The sequence below is a fragment of the Cucurbita moschata genome, unplaced genomic scaffold (genome assembly GCF_002738365.1).
Source record: "Cucurbita moschata cultivar Rifu unplaced genomic scaffold, Cmos_1.0 Cmo_Scf00056, whole genome shotgun sequence".
NCBI classification, from domain to species: domain Eukaryota; kingdom Viridiplantae; phylum Streptophyta; class Magnoliopsida; order Cucurbitales; family Cucurbitaceae; genus Cucurbita; species Cucurbita moschata.
In genome coordinates this window covers 1,249,197-1,256,838 of record NW_019268572.1, presented here as the reverse complement: position 1 = coordinate 1,256,838, position 7,642 = coordinate 1,249,197, and positions in this window count along the sequence as shown.

Here is a 7,642-nt window from a genome sequence, read left to right as displayed (position 1 = left end):
CGACACACGACACCAATGAACTTCGAGTAGTCTTGGCTTCAACCCCCAACTGATTCTAATTCTGACCGGCAACTGTTCTGCCCACTTCAGCACTCTTGACACACTTGCAAGGTTTTCGATAGACTCTTGGGTTCATTTCTCTTGATTGTCTTGCCCGACTGACACACAAAGTGTGGCTCTGATACCAACTGTCATGGTCCTACATTTTTTACCGTGCAGCATCGTGATCTTGACACGCTCACGACTAGCCATAAAGGGAATTAAGCCCCATATATATTTTTCACTCCGGCTTTGTGGCTTCGTTGGACCTTAGGCGAGGTTTGTCTTCGTCAATCGAACATCGCTTGTGCAGAATCCAAGCTTGTTCAACCACACATGCCGTCTGTGCGTGTATGTTCAATGTCTACGACACATCCGACTTGCCTCTACACTAGGCCAACTCATTTGGCTCGACCTTGCCGCTGCTCGGGCCAAGGTCTCTCAATACAACGTCGCATCTCATCTTGTCATCTCAATCCCCATCGACAGGGTCCATATGTCTTGACGTCATCCCTAGTCTTGGGATGTCGTCGGCCATCATAACTCATTCGGTCATGCCATCGAGAACGGGCCCGTGTGTCGTTCATCTCATCAGGACTTCCCGAACATCCATCCATCCGGGTTCTATCGAGGCATAAGCCTTCCCGTGCCCATGCCGAGTCATTTACAGATACCGTACCGGATAGCGGGTGTATGTAGCAACCTTCAACACGTGGGCTAGGACGCAATACCGGCACACTCGTTCCATTCGGTGTTATCCTTCAAAAACCCATTTCAAAGGAAGTCGCCTGAGACACTCGTCTCGGCACGCTCGCCCACACTGTGACACACGTATGTGCCACAGGGTAGCTCACTTAGGCCACAGGGCCCAGGGGTGGTGGAGAGCTAACATCATGGTCCCGCTATAGTACATTTTGAGTCATTTTCATTCTACTAGTAGACATGATTTTGGTGAGTTGTCATACGGTGTGGTGCATTGTCCGTCCGATGTCCAATTGACACCAAACTTGGCAAGAATTCATATTTCATATGGATAGACTTAACTCCCGAACCGCATGTCCAAATTCCTTCCAAAACCCCGACTTTTGAGGTTAAGGCCCGGGGCCCTACCCGGCCCTTCAACAAGCTTATCTTGCCTTTCATGTCTATTCTTATGTCTTTGTCTTGCTTATGTCTCAACTTGTCTTCAATGCCCACTTTGCATGGTGGTGTGTTGGATGATGGATCGTCCTCCTCGATCGCATCATGACACTCTTCTATATTGGCCCGCATATGGCCAGATGGGCGTCTCTTGAGGGACGCCACTTTGCTTGTCATGGTGTGAGGGTCACAACCTACTCTCTTCATAGTATGGTTGTGACACTTAGCATACTCACATTTGATGCATGCTTTCATATGTTTATAATGTTCGACTCATAGAACATTTTAGTAATCATTTATTACATGCTTACATCACAGGCAAGCAGTCACAATATACAATTAGACAATCAATATCATCACAGCACGTATTAACATACTAAGCTCTTAATCAGGTAAACAACATACTCACATGTTGTAAAACAAGTTAAGAACTAGTTCAAAAATCGATATGCTACTTCCTTGGTATCGAACTCCTTTTCTCTTGGATGTACGTTAATAGGGTATTTCAACACAATTCCTTCCAATTAGACCTATATTTCACAATTTTTAAGATAAGTATAGACCAATCTTGATAGGACAGGTCAAAAGGAGTCGAACGGGACAAATCGGAAGCCGAAATGAGGTCTCACGCGCCCTCACATTATCGATGTGTTTGTCCAACTCGCTAGGAGAACTCCCAGTCGCGGCTTTTCATGCGCCCTGCGTGTAGTGCATGCACTCCTTCTTCTCCCTTGCGTTTTCTGCAATTTTTCCAACTTTCCTATTAATGCTGATTATGTCCCAAAGCCATATTCTACCTCTACAGTCCGTATTTCATCCCGACTTCCACTACAACTTTATAGATCTTATTACGGTTCTAACAAGCCCTATTTCACAATTTATTATGCAATATGGACTAAGATATCGTCATTTAAAGGTTCGGTGATATGGGTTTTCTTACCTTCAAATAAACGCCTAATATGGCTTATCCCTTGAGCTTCAAACACTAATAGTTTCCACAAGCGTTCCTCTAATCTCAAGCTTGCGCCCCGATAAGGAAATCACCAAACCACGAGTATTTTCGAAAGATTCATCAATTTTTACTCTCCTCCCCAGTTTTCCTATTTTTATTTCTTTTCTGTTCTTCATTTTTAATCCCACACCACACCTCTCTAATTTTCCACCACTACAACAATCTCTACCACCCTACAACACCCCACGCACCTCCATCTTCCTCTCTTTTTCCCTTTTAATCCACGTGTTCTTTTTCCATGGCATCAGCTTCAAGCTGCTGCTGTCTTTCTTTCTTCTTTTTTTTTTTAACTAATTCATTTATTTACTTATTTCATAATTATCATTATTATTATTAATATCAACACAAAAACATACCTACTTAAACAAATATTATTTTATTTTTGAGTCATTATAATTCTACCCTCCTTTCATGAACTTTCGTCCTCGAAAGTTTCCAACTCTACTAACAAGTGTTAACATTCTCGTTTAAACTCCTCTACTTGTTCCCAAGTAGCTTTCCAAAATTATTAATTCTTCCTTAAAATTTTAACAACAAAGTCTTCACTACGCAAAGATCTCCTCTCCTGTGCCAAAATCTTAACAGGACATTTCCATAGCTTAGGTTTTCTTTCACGGTAAACCTTCATAACGAAGAACATACCTAGGATCTGCAACATATTTACTTAACATCGAAACATGAAAAACATTATGTACAGCCTTTAACACGGGTGATAATGCCAACCTGTAGGCTATTGGCCCAACTCTTTCGAGAATTGAGAAGTAAACCGTGCATTCCTATCTGACACAACAGAAACTGGTACACCATGTAACCTTACAATCTCCTTTAAATACAATTGTGTCCACTTATCAACTGAATATGTAGACTTCCCTGGTATAAAAAGAGTTGTCTTAGTTAATTTGTCCACAACAACCCATATCATTGTAAACCCTAACTAGCTTCTAGGTAGTCCTGTAATGAAATCCATGGTCACCTCTTCCCACTTCTACCGGGGCACATTTATAGGTTGCAATAATCCTGTGGGTTTCTGTCTAGGTGCCTTAACTTGTTGACAAGTTAAACACCTACTCACATATTCAACATCATCTTTCTTCATCTCAGGCTACCAAAAGCATATTTTCAAATCCTGATACATCTTTGTGGCACCTGGATGTACGGTATAGGGTGGCTCATGTGCCTCATATAGAATCTTCCTCTTGATTTCTACATCGCTTGGCACACAAGTTCAATTTCGCCACTTCAAACATCCATCACTTTCATCAAGATATCCTTAACTCATTCCGTCTCAAGTTGCTTCGTGACTTTTGCAAAATAAGAGTCCCTCTGCTGACCCTAAATAATTTATTGCTGCAATGTCGGATAGATAGTCATAAGAGCTAGCTGAGTTGTAGCTTCCCTGACTAACATAGCTATATGAGCTCATTCAAACTCCATCTGAATGTTGGGTTGTCTCGTCAACATTGCAAATGAGTGAGCTGTCTTACGACTCAAGGCATTAGTTACCACATTAGCTTTACTAGGGTGATGTAGGATCTCCAGATCATAATCTTTCACTAACTCTAACCATCGACGTTGCCTCATATTAAGCTCTTTCTGGGTGAAAAGATATTTGAGACTCTTATGATCTGTATATACTTATATTCTCTCACCATACAGATAATGTCTCCATATTTTCAGAGCAAACACCACAACAGCTAACTCTAAATCATGAGTTGAGTAGTTGCGTTCATCATCCCTCAACTGTCGAGAGGTATAAGCGATAACTCTCTTGTTCTGCATAAGTACACAATCCAATCCATTCTTAGAGACATCACTACAAATTACTAGATTTCCGATACTGTCGGGTACATTAAGCATTAGGGTTGACGCTAGTCTTTCCTTGAGTTCCTGAAAACTCCTTTCACAAGCTCGACTCCACTCAAATCTCTTTTCTTTCCAAGTTAACTAAGTCAAAGGCGCTGCAATCTTTGCGAAATCCTTAATAAATCGCCTCTAGTATCTTGCTAGTCCCAGGAAATTTCTCACCTCAGTATCTGTAGTTGGTCGACCCAACCTATCACCGCCTTCGCCTTTGCTGGATCGACAGCTATACCATCCTTGGATACCACATGACTAAGGAATACCAAAATTCACATTTCGAGAATTTGACATATAGTCTTTGTTCACGTAGAACCAACAAAACTTTCCTCAAATCTTCTGCATGTTCCTCATTTGTCTTGGAATAAACCAAGATATCATCAATGAACATAATGACAAAAGAATGTAGAAAATCTTGGAATACCCAATTCATCAGCTCTATAAACACTGTAGTAGCATTGGTTTAAATATATTTAACACCTAGACTAGAATAGTAGACACAAAATCGGATTCATAGAAAAAATTAGTTTAAATATATTTAAAGATTTTTTTATTAAATTAATACAACTCATTCTAAATTCTAATATATTTTTTATCAATATTATTATATTATAATTTATATATATTTTTATTTTTTTAATAAGTTAGGGTTCTCTACCTTTGTAAAGTTCATGTATTTATTATCAATATTGTTATTTCACAATTTATATATATATTTATTTTTTTAATAGGTTTGGGTTCTCTATCTTTAAGTCAAGCATCAATCAAAAATATTTTTATAATATTTTTTATTTTTGTTATATATAATATTTTTACACTAGTCATGTTTATTGTTTATTTAATTTCATGATATATTCTTATATTTTTCTTACTTTAACCTAAATGTGGTATTTAGTTGTCTAATGTTGAACTATATTAATATATTATAAATTTTGCTTGTTGTTTTTTTTATTGAATATCTTTTTTGTGAATAATTATAGATTGATTTGGGTTTGTTTGTGAACTTTTAATATATTTTATCTAAGAATGTATTAGAATAATTATAAATTATTGATAAATAAAACTTTTTTTAAAAAATTTGACAGCCGGACAACCCAACCCGAAAAATAGAGAGTTGGGTTGGGTTGGGTTACCAATCTAATCAACCCGAACTTTTGGGTTTGGGTCCAAAAAAATCCCTCAATCCAACCCAACCCAATCCAATCTGGACCATGTATACCCCTACTACTCTAGACCTAGAATTGTACTTTGATGCACGGTAGGACAAGTTATATCCATTAATATAATCATTATAAGCAAGTCAATCTTTCAGTAGTCGTTCATAATTACAATGGGGTCAAAAGTCCGTTTTACCCCTGTAATTACATCTTTCACCTCAAGTTCCACTAAATTTCTAATGAACAATTCGTTTATGATCCAATCATAAACCAAGTCCCTCTCGAGCCAATGAGAGGACTGGACTCCATTGTTCAAGTCCTCAAATCAATACTTAAGAGAATAACTCATCTACGTTTCTTATATGGAAGGTAGTGAATTCTATCTCATGATATTATGATCCCAACTCCCTATCTGGTCAAGTCCCCAAAATGGTAGGCATATTGATAAGGATCACGTGTTCCAAATGTTCCAACGGGACCTATTATACAATTTAAGGCCAAGAGAAGATTTAACAAGCATTCATTCTTCATCTACAAAATTGGATAGGCTCGGTTCAACCATTATTTCATGTGTTACAAATTTATTCGATTGAAGAAGAACCGTTTTGAGCTTCAGAAGTGAATATTTGCACAGTTAAAGTAGAGGATGATGTTGCTATAAATTACACTTGATTGATAATATGTTAGAAAACTATATTTATTATTCTAATTTCATAATTTTTTGTAGTGAGCAAAAAGGGCTAGAAATTACTTGTCAAAGTGACAGTAATTTTTTTTTTTTTAATGGAGATTTAAAAGTTAGAGGGAGTAAATCATATCCACTAACCCATTTAGTGGTCATGTGAAGAGTTGGAAGTTTCTTCCGTCCAAAAACTATAAATACCCACAAATTATTGTGTGAAAGACATATTTGAATTAAATTTAGCTCTAAAATTGAAACTTTTATCTTAGAATTTTGAGCAACATTTTTGTCATTTCTAAATGCAATTCTTGTGGTAGATTGTATAGTCATTCAATCAAGTCTTGATCACATTCGATTGTGGAGTAGCTCAATTTATAATAAGATTCCAAATATTGCTTTTAGATCTTTGATCATAAGAGCTAATCTAATTTTAGCCTTATCTATTGGTTGTTCGGAATTTTGTATAAGCAGGTGTTAATTTACTTGATTTAAGGGTTCTTGCTTCAACAAAAGCTTGATGTGGGTTGAGGATTACGGTTATCTTATCATATCATAGCCGACATCTTTACGCTCTACTCTAGAATTAATTTTATCTTTCATTTATGTTATTGTTTATCTTCTCTTCAAATCATACCATTTATTTTCTAGTTGTCGTTTCCATCATTCTTTATCGACTTTGTTCTCATTTTCTTCTTAAATATCATATTAAGATCTTAAAAAAAAAATCCTTTTCATATTTGTTCTTAATATTGTGTTTATAAATCATTATCATTAGATAATTTGCATGTTTATTTGCACAAAGAGGTGAAAGAGAGAATTGAGAAACAAAATTTCAAAGTTGCTTCAAAAATTAACAAAAGACGGAAGGAAATCATTTTTCAACTCGGTGTCTGAGTTTTGATACATATCCACAAGGAGCGATTCTCATCTCAAAGGAAGAAAAAGTTACCTTGAAGAGGGGATGACCCTTATCAAGTTCTGGAAAGAATTAATAACAATGCCTATAATAAAATTGATCTTTAGGAAGAATTTTCAGTACATTCTACTTTCAATGTTGTTGACTTGAGTTCTTTTTATGTAGGTCATGATTTTCCTGATTCGAGGATGAATTCTTTTGAAGAGGGGGAAGATGATGACCACAATGGGGGGAAATTATTTTTCAACTCCGGAGACTAGGTTTGGACACATTTTCGCGAGTTCATATCAAAGGAAGACAAAGTTACATCCAAGAGGGATAACCTTTATCAAATTCTTGAAAGAATTAATAATAATGCCTATAAAATTGATCTTCAGAGAGAATTTTTAGTACATTTTATTTCAATGTTGCTGGACTTGAGTCCTTTTAATGTAGGTGAGGATTTTTCGAATTCGACGACGAATCGTTTTGAAGAGGGGAAGATGATAAGGATCATAGTGTTCCAAATGTTTCAATGAGACTTATTACCCTATCTAAGGCCAAGAAGATTCAACCAGCACTCATTCTTCAACTACAAAATTAGATAAGTTCGGTTCAACCATTATTTCATGTGTTATAAGCTGATTCGATTGAGGTAGGACCATTTAGAGCTTCGGAAGTGAATATTTGCACTTGATTGATAATCGATTAGAAAACTTTATTTATTATTTGAAATTCATAATTTTTTTTTTGTAGTGTGGAAGGAGGTGGGAAATTAATCGTCAAAGTGGCCATAACTTTTTTTTTTTTTTTTTTTTTTTTTTTTTTTTTTTTTTTTTTTTTTTTTTTTTTTTTTTTTT